The sequence below is a fragment of the Vipera berus genome (assembly GCF_964194415.1).
Source record: "Vipera berus genome assembly, chromosome: 5".
NCBI lineage: Eukaryota > Metazoa > Chordata > Lepidosauria > Squamata > Viperidae > Vipera > Vipera berus.
Window position 1 is genome coordinate 13,823,182 of NC_138207.1, and position 15,006 is coordinate 13,838,187.

Consider the following 15,006-nt stretch of genomic DNA (forward strand, 5'->3'; position numbering starts at 1 on the left):
AATTTCCAAATTACAAATATTGTCTACTGCTAGTAATAAACCTTGGCAAGCTCAAAAATTGAATGTGTACATTTTGTCTGATTTCCCAGAAATTTGCTCATTGTTTGCTCTGTGAATATAAGTCTACAAGCATCATCAAGGAGGATGAACTATAAATCACAACATCAGCTCATGCTATCCCTTTTGTAGCTAGGAATGTTTTGTCCTTGAGAAGAGTATCCCCATCCTAACCTCTATAGACCTTACTCTTCACTAGGATGTCTTTTTGCCCTTTGTGCAATTTTACTATGCTATTTCAGAGCGATTCAGCAATTATTATTTTTTTAAAATAGTTTTTGAAAAAAATGTTGCCTCCTAAAGAAGAAACACATGCCTGGGACAGTGCAACACCTATATTTTCCATAATGGAATCATATTAACTTTTTGCATAGATTAATATTTTAATATTTTCACCATAGCTGTTTGTTTTATAAATATCCGATTCAAATAAAAAGACAGTTCTTGAAACATTTTGCTCTTCAGATTTTTTTTTTCATTCACGAAGAGAAGTCTCTAATCAGTCTGTAATTTCACATGCTAACATGTAAATGTTCCAATGATCCGTGCAAACAGCAAGCTTTTATACAATGTCAGACTGATGTGTCTCATCCTTTGTTCTGTTCAACAAATGGAGCATTTTGAGCACTGAACAACCAGCCTGCATTTACAGCAGTTTGCAACATGTTGCAGTCACATGACTACATTTTATGACACTTTAGCTGGCAACCAGCATTTACTAGGGGCAAAATCAGCCCATACCAAACAATGGGCTCCCTTATTGACCACCGCAAAAAAAGTCATAAAATCTTTTGGACAGCTAGACAAGTGGCATATAAATAAATAAATAAATAAAATGGGTCAGTCACATACTGTAGGTGACCTGTGTTATGATGATTGTGTCTTACAAACATGATGGGTAGGCTCCATTACAGTCATAAGTCAAGGACTACATTGTGTGTCAACATTGTTTGTTATTTATTCAAACTATTCGTGAGCCATTTTGAAAATCAAGCTAACCTGGACGAGCTTCACCTGGGTGGACTTCAGCTTTTAGGGTTCTCAGTAATAATCAAATTGTCTGAGCAAAATCAATTAGTGTTAAGATTAGACAGCAGTTGGGGGTTTAAAAATATGTTCATGAAGCAACTCTTCCATGGTATTCTACCTAGCTGTTTTCTGTATTATAAAATGTCCCAGGCAAGCAATTCCATAATTAATACTTTAAGCAACATTATTTAAAGAACTGAAAAATTAAACATCTTTTCAAAAGCAACCTCTGCTATATGCAGGTTTGCACCAATCATTGTGCTTCTGGTTGGCAGCAAGTAATAAATATTATCTTAAAGCAGGTGTAATCATTACTCTAATTAAAGCAGTAGGTAAATATCACATAAATCTCTACCCAGAGGCATTTTTGCTTGTGAACCAAAGAGTGTGAATTTGGAAAACAATTAAAACACACCTAAAAATGGGCTGGGGAGCGGTCACAGGTAGAATTTTATCTTCAAACTGATGAAAAGAGATTTCATAAAAAGAATGACAAGGGAAGAAAAAAAAATGAAAACAAAAGAAAGCAGCTCAACCAAGGCAGTCCATTAGTAACTTAATTACAGACAAGCCCAGTGGCAACTGCAAATTAGTAATAAAACTGCCAGTGATAGTCACCCAGAAGACTACAAGAGAGTATTTTCTGCAGATCACTATCAGAGCTATCTAATTACCATTTAAAGAGAGAAGGGTTGGCTAACAACGTCAAGAGAAAATGCAAGATAAATGGCAACTTGGTAAGTGCACTTTGAAATAGTTCTTTTGTAGCTGCAAAAACAGAAAGACTTTTGGACTTTCAGAACTTAAACAGCTTTTAAGCATTTAAAGCTGCTGCTGCTTCAAAACTCCTTTTGTATCTCAATGCATCACTGTACCAAGATGAGAGAAAAAGTTCTGAATAGAAGTTGTTGTTGTTGTTAATTGCGAAGTCGTGTCCGATCCATCGCGACCCTATGGACAACGTTCCTCCAGGCTTTCCTGTCCTCTACCATCTTCTGGAGTCCATTTAAGCTCACGCCTACTGCTTCAGTGACTCCATCCAGCCACCTCATTCTCTGTCGTCCCCTTCTTCTCTTGCCCTCAATCTTTCCCAGCATTAGGCTCTTCTCCAGTGAGTCCTTCCTTCTCATTATTCAAAGTATTTGAATAGAAGTACTGTATGGCCAATTCAATAGGGACGCGGTGGCTCAGTGGGTTAGGACGCTGAGCTTGTCGATCAGAAGGTCAGCAGTTTGGTGGGTTGAATCCTGAGTGCCGCGTAACAGAGTGTGTGCCTGTTACTCGTCCTGGCTTCTGCCAACCTAGCAGTTCGAAAGCATGTAAAAATGCAAGTAGAAAAATAGGGAGCACTACGGTGGGAAGGTAACAGCGTTCCCTGCGCCTTTGGCATCTAGTCATGCCGGCCACATGACCACGGAGACGTCCTCAGACAAGCGCTGGCTCTTCGGCTTTGAAACAGAGATGAGCACCAGCCCCTAGAGTCGGAAACGATTAGCACGCATGTGCGGGGGAACCTTTACCTTTACCTTTACCTTTACCTATGGCCAATTCAACAGATCTTTATTTATTAATTAAATTTATATACCATCCTTCTCACCGATAGGGCGACTATGGGCAGCTTACAAACAATAAAAAGATAAGTATAGAAACAATTACTATTACAATGCTATTTGCTTGATTATTCATGTCAGAAGCATTCACAATTAAAATAAGGCATACTATATGTCATAAAAATTAAAATATAAAATACAAGATTAAAATAGGTAAACAGATCTCGCCTACAAACTAGCAATATTGTGTTCTGTCATGCTGCCATGAGTTCTTCAGTGTACACTGATTGGAGCACAAAGGACAGGTATACATTTGTGTTGTTGTCTGCATGTCACCACAATCACAAAGAGCAGATGCAACCAGATAGCCTCATTTGTTCATTTGTCTCTGGATCTTGTTTATATATGTGGCAATATATTCAATGATTTCCACACTTCCCAGCTTTTGTCAGACCCAGGTGCCATCTTCTCTGTTGGTTCCATCCAGCATTGGTCCTTTGTACCTTTCCATAGATCCACTCTGCTTTCAAATTCTTCAAAATCTTCCAAGGAGATGGATGGCTTGGGGATAGATCTTTTTACCCTGTTAACCCTGCTAAGGGTGAAGCCTCTTGAGGCCCCAAGCCCCAAAGCTTTTGAGACCCTTCCAGAAACTCAGAAGGATGGGAGCAGTTCTCACTTCCGGTGGTAGAATGTTCCATAGGACCAGGTCCACAGCATAAAAGGCTCTTCTCTTTGATCCCATCAGGCAAAATTCCTTGGTTGATGGGATCTGCAGCAGGTCCCTTCCACTGGAGCGAGTGAGATGAGTTAGTCCCATTGGGTAAGATGGTGCCTCAGCTTGAATTCATGCCATACAGGTTTTTATTATTATTATTATTATTATTATTATTATTATTATTATTATTATTATTATTATTATTATTATTATTATTATTATTATTATTTATTATTATTATTATTATCATCATCATCATCATCATCATCATCATCATCATTATTTATGGTTTGGAAGAAATTTGTTCCATATGAATTTTAATACAGACTTTTCCCTTGTGCAGTTCTGGATTCAAAGCCAGAACTGAAACATGCAATTGTTTAATGGGAATATCCAAATGCTAGAATTGAGTTATTCCATAAGTATGTGTCCAGAGATATGTACACATTGCAAAACTATCTACCAAATTGCGCGTATTAATACAAATGGTTTACAAAACATATTATAGCAGAGAACATGAAAGGCAAACTTGTACATCTCAAGAGAATTATGTAGCTTAAAAGAAATCATATACCTTAAGAAAAATCCATATAAACAAGCACACATATATATTTAATGTGCATGTTTATCTTTAAAACAAATTGCATATTTATGTGCAAATTTAAGACTGGAAAAAGCAATCTCATAAAACCAACTGTCCATGAGGAAAGTAAATTCCTGTAAATAACCCAAATGGATTGGCAAAACACTAGAGAGCATCTTTCTCCATCCCAACTATGGAAAACAAACCAGCTTGGGACACATTGGAACAATTCTGCACCAAGAAGAACTCTGCCCCAATGCCTCAACTTTGCTCCTCATTCCTCAGAAATTGCCATTTCATTTTCTAAGCCAGGGGGACCAAGTCTATTCTTGGTTCTTCAAAATTCTGTTTAATGTACAGGGGGTGGCTATTTTTATTTTTATTTTTTAATGTCACAAAGTTAGATGTTCATGAGAGATAAACACAATGTTACTTAAGACATAGAGTTAGTCCTTGACTTACTTCCATAATGGAGCTCGGAACTTCTGTTGTACGTTATGATGGTTGTAAGTCATACCCACATGACTGCTCCAATTTTACAACTTTTTTTGCGGTGCTTATTAGACAGATATGGCTGTTGTTAAGTGAACCCATTGACTGAAATGGGCTTTTTTATTTTTGTTGGAAACCAGAACTAAATGCTCGTTTCTGGCAACAACAACAAACCCTCATAAATTGTGGACATAGGATTGTGGGATGCTGCAAATGACTGTAAATGTGGTCCAGATGTTGAGCACCCAACATGCAATTGTTAATTCTACAACGAACCTGGGTGAAGCCATCTTGTTCATTCTAGGTTGCCATCAGCATGGGAAGAGGGAAGTGGAAGGGCTTTTTTTTTGATGGCCTAAACAATTCTTTGCCCTGTGGGAACCAAGGTCATTTCAAATGGTCGGATTAGAGGGTTGGGTTTTCTGTTAGAAAGCCTGCCAAACTATTCTATTGGGAAATGTAGCTGATTGCCTAGTATTGGGGTGGGAAATTTAACTTTGTAATAGTGTAACTGTCAACTGTCAATGCTGCAAACCTTGACAGTAACTCTTTGGAGGGAATTTAAGACTTGGGTTCACTTTTGACCATGCCAATATTTTGTATCCAATAAACATGTTCTTTCAGGAAACTTCTAGCCTCAGAGTTCTATTTTTTTGGCTTTATCTATCAGAACCATGACATCAATCACATGACACAGAGGGAGAAGTCATTGTAACATCAAATCCTGATTGTAAGTTCCTTTTCATAGATCTGGGGTAACTGAATGGTTGCTAATTGGCTACTTTTATGAGAACTTCTGAATATGGTTATTGTAAACATTTTTTTTTACATATAGTGCTAACAATGTGCTATAAAAGAGTTAGAATTTATAGAAAAAGTTGTTGTTTTGGCTTTGGCTATAATTTCTAATTATGGGACATGTTTTCTAAAATCTTCAGAAAGAAGGCTATACTATAAAATAAAATCCTGCAAGGGAAAACACAATATTTGCTACAGTATCTGATATAATGTATGTCAGGTCTGCCATCATAAATACTTCAGCCTGCTTCACCTTGCTGGCATCCTGCCATAAAATGTGGGAGGAGAGAGGAAAGGAATGTGTGGGGAAAGGAAATGATAGGATGACAGGAACCAGAGGTGCCAATTCAAAACAGAACCACACATTCAAGGATGTGAACATGAGAATGGAATGCAAAACTACACCAAAGAGGCACCAAACCTGAAAGCTGCTACCAAAACACCAAATTCGAATACCATTGGACACTTATGAACTGGTCAAGGGAAGACGTGTTTCAGAAATGGAAAATAGGCAGGTTTTCAGTGGAAATATTCAGATACAGCTTTGCTTACGCTGTAATCACTTGGCTTTAGTAAAAATATACCTTTCACTACAAATAGAGTCGAGGGCCTTTCTTTCCTAAATACCCAAGCTGGGACAAGCCTGACACTGTACTTTCTAGTGGTAGAGTTGATGAATTTGTACATGAAAGATAAGCAGAAATCTTTAAATATCAGTGAGTCCTCAAGACCTTTCAAAGTGGTCATTTTTAGAACTGTTCTTTAGGGTTCTTTTAAGTGGAGATGCAAAAAGTATTTGCTCTTTTGCATCACATGATAAATGAGGTACAGGTAGTTCAGTTTGGATACCTGGAGTGAGTAGATGTCTGTACTCTAAATTTTTCATAATTGTCGTCTCCTAGAACAGTGCACAAACCATCGGGGTCAAGGGGGCACATGCTGAAACACCCTAAAGCATTAAGCTTGTGTAACTCAGCCTATTTCACCTCGATGAGGTCTTTGCCTCTTGTTGAGTATGAGGAACTGTTTTCAAGTGGTTGTGTGACCCTCTGTTGTGTGGTCAGGATGGGGCAATGAGGCATTTCATTTTGATACGAGAATTCTGCTCGGCTTTAGTGTATACAACCAGTGTGATACTTGGTTTTGCTTCGAAGAGATGCTTTGCTACAGCCATTGAAAAAGTGAATTTTTAGTAAATATAGTGCAGCCCTTCTAAGAATAGAATAGAATAGAATAGAATAGAATAGAATAGAATAGAATAGAATAGAATAGAATAGAATAGAATAGAATAGAATAGAATAGAATAGAATAGAATAGAATAGAATAACAGAGTTGGAAGGGACCTTAGAGGTCTTCTAGTCCAACCCCCTGCTTAAGGAGGAAACCCTATAACATTTCAGACAAATGGCTGTCCAGTCTCTTCTTAAAAACTTCCAGTGTTGGAGCATTCACAACTTCTGGAGGCAGGTTGTTCCACTGATCAATTGTTCTAAATGTCAGGAAATTTTCCTTTAGTTCTAGGTTGCTTCTCTTCTTGATTAGTTTCCATCCATTGCTTCTTGTCCTGCCCTCAGGTGCTTTGGAGAATAGCTTGATTCTCTCTTCTTTGTGCTAATTGTCACATGCTAATTGTCAAGTAACCACATTTTAATCACATGACCATGATGATAATAAGCGTAAGGAATGGTTGGAAGTCCCTTTTTTCAGTGCCCTTGTAAATTCAAATGCTCACTAAATGAATAGCTGTAAGCCAAGAATGACCTCTATAGCAGGGGTGTCAAGCTGCCAGCCTGTGGGCCATATTCTGTCATGGCAAAACCGCACCCACCCCATTGCTGGCAATGGAAAAAAAGTCACGGTATGTCACAACACGTCATGTGTCATGAGCCTTGGTGGAGCAGTGGGCTAATGCCTCCTTAAGTAACACCAGCTGCCTGCAATTAGTGCAGGTTCGCGTCCCACCAGGCTCAAGGTTGACTCAGCCTTCCATCCTTCCGAGGTAGGTAAAATGAGGACCCAGATTGTTGGGGGCAATTAAGCTGACTTTGTAATAATGCCGTTTGGGGGTGTGTGTGAAAGCCCTAATAAGCAGGCATATACATAGAATGAAGGCTACTGCTAAGCTTGTAAGCCGCCCTGAGTCTTCAGAGAAGGGCGGGATATAAATGGAATTAAAATAAATAAATAAATAAATAAATGTGACGTTGCAAGTTTGACACCCTTGCTCTATAGCAAGCTTTTATTTTCAGGACAATCCAACTTTCAGATTTAACCCTAAAAAATAAATCAGTCTGCCAGAAAGTAATCAATAATTCTTTTTGTTGATCATATTCATTGGATATAGCACTATAAGGTAGATTCCATATGGAAACTAGAAGTGTAAAAAAAAAGTACAGAGAAAATAATTCTCCAAATAACATGGAGTTGGGGGAAAGAAGTAAATAGTAAAATATACTTGGCGATATTAATGAAAGCTACTCTCTTACATTTTCTTAACCCAGTAATATGCAGCACTGTGATTTACCTATGCTTCTCATACTGTACAAAATGGACATATCTGAACGTCAAATGTGGATTTTGAAAGAAAGATAAATTTACAATTTTTATCATTTATCATATATAATTTTTAACTAAGAATTTCAATTATAATAGTAAAATCTAAGCTGAGAAATGAGCATAAAAAGAAAAAAGAAAAGAGCAAAAGAGAAAAGTAAGAATACAACAAAGAAAAATAAAACAAAGACATAAAGAAGTTATTTCCAAGTTTTATCCCAAGTATAAACAGATTTAGTAACCCTCTCATGAGAACTATTTGTACTTTATCATTAATCTTAAAAAGTTTCAATATTCCAAATTTATCTGGATGCTTAGAATGTTTATAATGTTCTGAGATCAAAATCTTAGTTACTTTTTGGGTGTTTATTTCAGGTGCTTCAATTTTGTAAGCTTATAATTAAAACTTTCTTTCATTCAGGATTGAAGGTAACTTGCATCTTCAAACTTGTACATCCAAAGGTCTCTAATAGCTTAGTAGTAGTTAATGAGCAATTTCCCAAAGTGATTACAAAATGAAATTTGCAAACTGAGTGTCTTTTAAAACTCTCTCCCACTGCTATGAGCAAGAGGGCTAATTCCTTTGTTTTTCAGTGCTTAGACCTGCAGTAAAGCATTATCTTGTGGTCTCCTCACAAGAAACAGCCATCCAGAAAACATGTGGCCAATATCATATCTACTCTGTCTGGAGAGCTTTCAAGGAACCCTCTACTCATAATTTCCTTTGTCCTGGTTGTTGGTTCCACTTTCATAGAGCCTTCTGTACTGTAGTTTGACATACCACCCCTGGAAGTTCTCAAATAGGTTTACATTTCCACCTTCAAGAACTATCAGATGCAGAATTTTCTTATAGCAAAGATGAAAAAAATAGCTAGCACCATGTAATCAAAGATATTGATCTCAGTGTCAATGGGATGATTCATGTCTTCAAAACAAGGGTGCAAATTTCTCCTTCATACCTACATACCTACAAACCATGTATAGCTTTGTATGCAAAATAAGATCATATGTGTGGGATGGGATTATGATTTGTGTAGAAAATACTATGTGGCAAGTTTATATCAGGCTCTCCAAATGATACATGGACTATTGCAAACACCATAATTTTTTCATTATGTTATTAAAATGACATCAATCCAGTTCCAGTTGACTAATTACTTCATAATATTTCTCTTCAACCTTAACTATTTTGATCACGTAAATATAATTTCCAGTCACTATAATCTATTCAGAAAGATTCTTAAAAGGTAAGTGCAATGCATTATTGATGGCACTAATGAAATTACTATATCTATCACTCATTCTTAATGGGTTCGTTTTAGTGACACCATGGAAAGTACATCATCAAACCAGGAAAATAATATCTCCAGACAGCAATTCTGAAGAAGATAAAACCTTTTTTCAGGACTGACAACTCAGGCTGAAAAAAATATGAAGGGAAAGCAACATACAAAAGGAATTTTATTAAAAGAAGAAAAGTAATTATGAGTAATTTATGTGACTGAAAAATATTATTACGGAAGACCAAAATAATAATTCTCAAAATATTAATCTTCAAAATGCAATCTTCAAAATAGCAATGCTATTTTTTTTCAAAATATCCTAAGTACAATATTCCATAAGAAATAATTTTACTTTGGTCACAATAATGAGCTATTTTGGAGATTGAACCCAAGCATCTGCATATTGTTTTTCAGGAGAGAGCAAACTTAGCACTGACCTTTATACAATAAGTAGATATTACACTGAAAATGCACTGAGTTTCTGCAAAAACAAAAACACTTCAAGATCCCAGATTCTAGATTCTTAAATCATTGGACCAGACCAACAGATTCAGTTTCACCCAACAAACTAATTTACTTCAGGGGGACCCATTGTAAATAATTCCCCTATGCCCTCACATAACTGATGGGATAGACAAACAACAGACTTTAGGAGTATGTATAGCACAGAAGTCAACCAGATGAACAGTACTGATTGCCATGAAGATAATGGTGGACAAAGATTCAACATTGAGCATGTCTTCTCTTAGAGATCAGTATTAATGGTATTAGTGACCAACCAGCAGCCCAGTGAACTTGACACCAGATGTTTTTGCTGACACCAAGCAAAACCATAGGTACTAAAGGTCTACATGGATACACATTTAGTACTGTACCTCAGGTGGTGAACCCTTGCAATGAAAAATCTTTTGGCTCTGAAAAACAACAATAATACTATCCCTTCACAGGGTCTACGACAACTCATCATGGCCAAGTTACCACAGCCAATTCGCCTCAGCCAATTTTCCATGGCCAACTCGCCATAGGACAATGTGTTGTGGGACAAGAGTTACATTAATTTTGAAGAAATAGTGGAATAGAATCATTAAAGAAAGGTTACCAGAGGAGTGACAAAATGAAATCCGAATGACAACAATTAAAATATTTTTGCAATTGTTTTAAATAATTGAACTGAATTGTTGAATTGTCTTACAGTGAGTTGTCTGGTAGTGAGCTGGCCATGGCAAGTTGTCCCACAGTGAGTTGGCCGTGGTGAGTGGCTGTGACAAGTCCCATTCTGCCCTCCACATATGAAAGACCAAAAGAGTCACAAGACCTGTAGATGGGGCTAAAGGATTGATGATAGTGTGCTTTTTGCCCTGCCTGATTTCAAATTGAATTCAACTCAGGACCTAACATGGATAAGCTCTATAACATCTTAGCTACAAGGTGGTTGTTTTTTTTTAGAGATTTCTCTCTATTTTAAGTTTTGTACTTGTGTTTTTAGGTCTGGAACCATAAATAAATATTCTGATTTGATTAAGAGATAAATACTCCTCAAACCCAGTATTTAGGTACAAACCTTCTCTCGTGAAGCTTCTGATCCTGCCTCCCAATTAAGTGATTTCATGAATAAAGTCTGCTGAAAACATATCACTTGAGTAGCGTGGCTCTGGATCATGTTCCAGCAGCTATCATACTTCAAAGCTGATGTTTAAACCAGGCTGCAGGCAGAATTCAATAAGCTTAAATAACTAAATCTAAATTAGTTAGGATATCTAAATAATTAAGTAGACTTAGTTGGATATAAGAATTCACTAGGATGATTTAAAAGGAATGGAAAGGTTAGGGTTTTAGATTCCAAAAGCTACTTGCTGAAATATTTTTTCCCCTCTTCCATTCAGAGACATTTGTATATAAATGATAAACAAAATCAATAAATTGCAAATTACTGTAGTACTTTATAGACAATGATTGGACACTGAAATATAGGCTTGCCAATTACAAGGCAAGCAGCATTGACATAAACTGTATTTGCTCATTTTCAATTTTTTTTTTAAATCCCTCTCCCTCTCTTGCATCTTTACTCACTTAGTTTAATAAAACAAATCAAGTGCCCAAATGCAAGGTTATTAAGACTGTATAATCAGCTTTTTGCTAAATATATATTTGAATACTAACACAAGGCATAAATTGAATGGTTGTTTGCTAGGCTAATGGCTCTTAGCATATTCTTTGCATTTTATGCCATCGGGGAGAAAGGAAAGAGTATTAAACTATTAAATAGAAAGAGCAAAGAGACTGCAAACATCTATCCTTATCTGCATGAACTATTTCAGTTGCTCTGTGAACAGGACAGGGAACTTCAGATTTTCCTTCTGATTACTTAGCTGCTTGAATTTCCTATTAGGATTCAACACACTAGTTGTTTTTAAGAAGAGACTGGACAGCCATTTGTCTGAAATGGTACAGGGTTTCCTGCCTGAGCAAGGGGTTGGACTAGATGACCTCCAAGGTTCCTTCCAACTTTTATTATTATTATTATTATTATTATTATTATTATTATTATTATTATTATTATTATTATTATTATTATTATTATTATTATTATTATTATTATTATTAAATGTTATACAATTGATGCTTCCTACCTTACCAAGAAATAGTTGGTGCAATGATAAAGTTTCTTTAGTGGAGAATATTTTCACATCTGAATCTCAAGCATCACATACCTGAAGACTTGGTTGTTTGAACAGGCCGGCCTGGACTGAGGGATTGGATTTTAGTGTTTAAATTTTAAAAAATTTAAATTTTAGATTGTATTTATTACTTAGGGCTATTGATTTAATCTTATTTTAATTTTTATACCTTGCGTGTTGTTAGTGTTTTAATTGCCCTGTACACCGCCCCGAGTCCTTGGAGAGGGGCGGTGTATCAATCTAATAAAATAAATAAAATAAAATACTGTATATCAAGAACATAGATGAGAAGAAATAGATACTTCAATATCTCTGTGTGGGGTTTTTTGTTGTTGTTTGATTGTCTGTGTGCATATATGTAAAGACGCATTGGCTCAGCAGTTAAGAAGCTAAGTTTGTCAGCTGGAAATTTGATAGCCCAAGTTCAAGACCCGAGCACCGTGCTATGGGGAGAGCTCCTGTTCTTGCTCTAGCTCCTGCATACCTATCAGTTTGAAAGCATGGAAACGGAGTAGAAAAATAGGTGCCACTTTGGTGGGAAGATAGCAACGTTCCATGTTTTGCTGTGTGTTCTGCACTGTAGCATGATGTCATGCTGGCCACATGACCACAGAAAGGTCTTTGGACAATGCTGGCTTCCTTGGTTAAAAAACAGAGATGAACACTATCCCCTAGAGTTAGACATGACTGGATAGTGAAAACTTTTACTAGATAAATGACAGATAGATAGATAGACAGATAGACAGACAGACAGACAGACAGACAGACAGACAGACAGACAGTATATACAATGTAACATACAAAGACAATTTCTACAGCTGTCTAGGTCAGGAACAAAAGAAAGACTATATCATTCATACATGGCAATTAATATATTTCTTCTTTGCCACATTCATGGCTAATGAAGAGAATTTGGGATCTTCTTTATTTCACAGTAAAGCAAACAATTTCATATTTTCAAATTTTATTTAATTGAATATAATTGAAATTAATCTGTGCATTGAAATATAGGGATTTTTCAGAGGGTGGGACTTGTCTGAAGTTTGCAGTGCTGTTCTTGGCTGAACAAGAATGCATTGTTTCATGTAAAGTGTTAATGACATAGCTATGATTGTGCCAATACTTTGTAGCAATAAATATGTTCTTTAAGGAAACCTCTTGCCTTGGAGTTCTTTTTTTACTGGTCTCATCTATCAGAACCATGACAATGTATGTTTTAGAAAATTGCACAATTTGTGTTTTTGCTCTTTAAAATGCAGACTGATTAGGAAATTAAATAGAATATATTTATGACGGAATGAAATGAAAATGACACTGACTTCATTCATCTTTTTTTTTACTTCATTTCATAATTCCACATTGCAACAACAGATTTACCAAGAGGCACAGAATCCCATTTTCTTGAGTTTCTTCACTTTATTCTTTTGTTAAAATTCTAGCAGCAGACAAAACATGTCACCGTTCAACAGCTGCTGATCTACAAACCTCAACAACCTAACAGGAAAAGTTGCTGCTAATTGCCCTATAACATTGCATACATACTTGAAAGTAAGTGTCTGCTAAAATCTCAAAACAAGTTATGCAGATAACTGAAAACCGAAGAAAATGAGTATATGAGTCAAGGATGAAACTTTGGAAGCTATGTGCCTCTGCATTTCAACTTGCCTTTAGATTAAGGGGGGGAGTGTTAATTTCAAGTGGTTTAGATTCAGCTGATGACTGTGAGAGCCTGAAACCTTTTCAAGGACACCAGAACAGGTGTGGATTTGAAGCAGACGGTTCCCATAACAAAGTGAACTTGTTTATATGGACTATGTAAGACATTGGGGGTTTGACTGGGCAAATTATTGTTTAAGTCTATGAATTGGTATTGGAACCTCAGAGTTAGTTTTGCTTCAACATAACTATTTTCATTTTTTTTTATTTTAATTCCATTTATATCCCACCCTTCTCCGAAGACTCAGGGCAGCTTACAAGCTTAGCAGTAGCCTTCATTCTATGTATATGCCTGCTTATTAGGGCTTTCACACACCCCCAAGCGGCATTATTACAAAGTCAGCTTAATTGCCCCCAACAATCTGGGTCCTCATTTTACCTACCTCGGAAGGATGGAAGGCTGAGTCAACCTTGAGCCTGGTGGGATGCGAACCTGCACTAATTGCAGGCAGCTGGTGTTACTTAAGGAGGCATTAGCCCACTGCTCCACCAAGGCAGTGTATTCAATAAACAGTAAGATTTTCGGAGACGGAATAAGTCTCTGGAGTTTTACTTTGGATTTTCAAGCTGGATTTTGACAATACGGTTTTCCTAAAGCAATTGCAATGGCTTCCAATTAGCATTCAAGATAAGTTTAGGACTGTGTCAGCTAGTGCTGATTGATTGATAAATTTATCAGAGAAGGTAAATTCTGAGATTGACAAAGTGTTATCTCACAGTCATAGAGAAACTTCTCTATGGTGGAATCTTAACTCTGGAATGCTTTTCTTCTTCCTAGAATCACAAGTTGCTTATGAAAACCTTATGAAGATGCAAAAAATCTGTAAGAATTACTTTCTAGGTGAAGGAGCTGAAACAATATTTTAATGGCCTGAGAAACAGATAATAGGGAGACAGCTCTTAGATTCACTGGAGAATAAGTCTGGGAGAGGTACAACACCATCAGATTACAACATGTTGCTAACAGCTAATCTTAATAAAAGTAATTCTAATCTCCCTGGAGATCTATCTGATGGGGCTGTTATTTAGGTACCTGGTGAAGTCTCATTACTTTACCAAGAACATTCCTGCATGAATATTGAGCAAATGGTTTCTGTTTTGTTATTGTTTCCATTCTCTCCCTTTTAATGAATGTGTTGTGAGTCTGTGCCAGCCTGTGGACACAACAGCTGAGTCTGGGTAATCAGAGGAGGAGGAGGAGGGGTTTGGAGAGCCATCAGAGTCAGAGGGAGGCTCTGATGAGTTGCAAGACTCACAATCAGAGGAAGAGCCTGGCCCCTTCAATCGTGTTCAGGATGAGACTCAGCTGTGTAGGAAAGATGAGTCAGACTCTGAGGACTCACAGCTGGACGTCATTATAGACGCTCATGAAAGAAGACAGTTAACTAGAGCAGGTCAGAGAGAGACAATACAACAACTCCAAGGGAGGAGGAGAAGGCATTGAGAAGCCATGCCTTGGGGCTGCTTAATAAAAAGGGAAGGTGTGGGTGGCGCTGGTTGCTGAAGGCAACCGTTTGTAAAGAACTTCAAGGGAATCATGGTCTGTTTG

The 15,006-nt window shown here is 36.9% G+C and overlaps 1 protein-coding gene across 7 annotated transcripts in view; it reads right to left on the bottom strand.

Annotated features, from left to right (window-relative positions):
• Positions 1–15,006, bottom strand: part of NAALADL2 (N-acetylated alpha-linked acidic dipeptidase like 2) — a 649,741-nt gene that overhangs the window by 7,044 nt on the left and 627,691 nt on the right. The gene's annotated exons all lie outside the window — the stretch shown is intronic.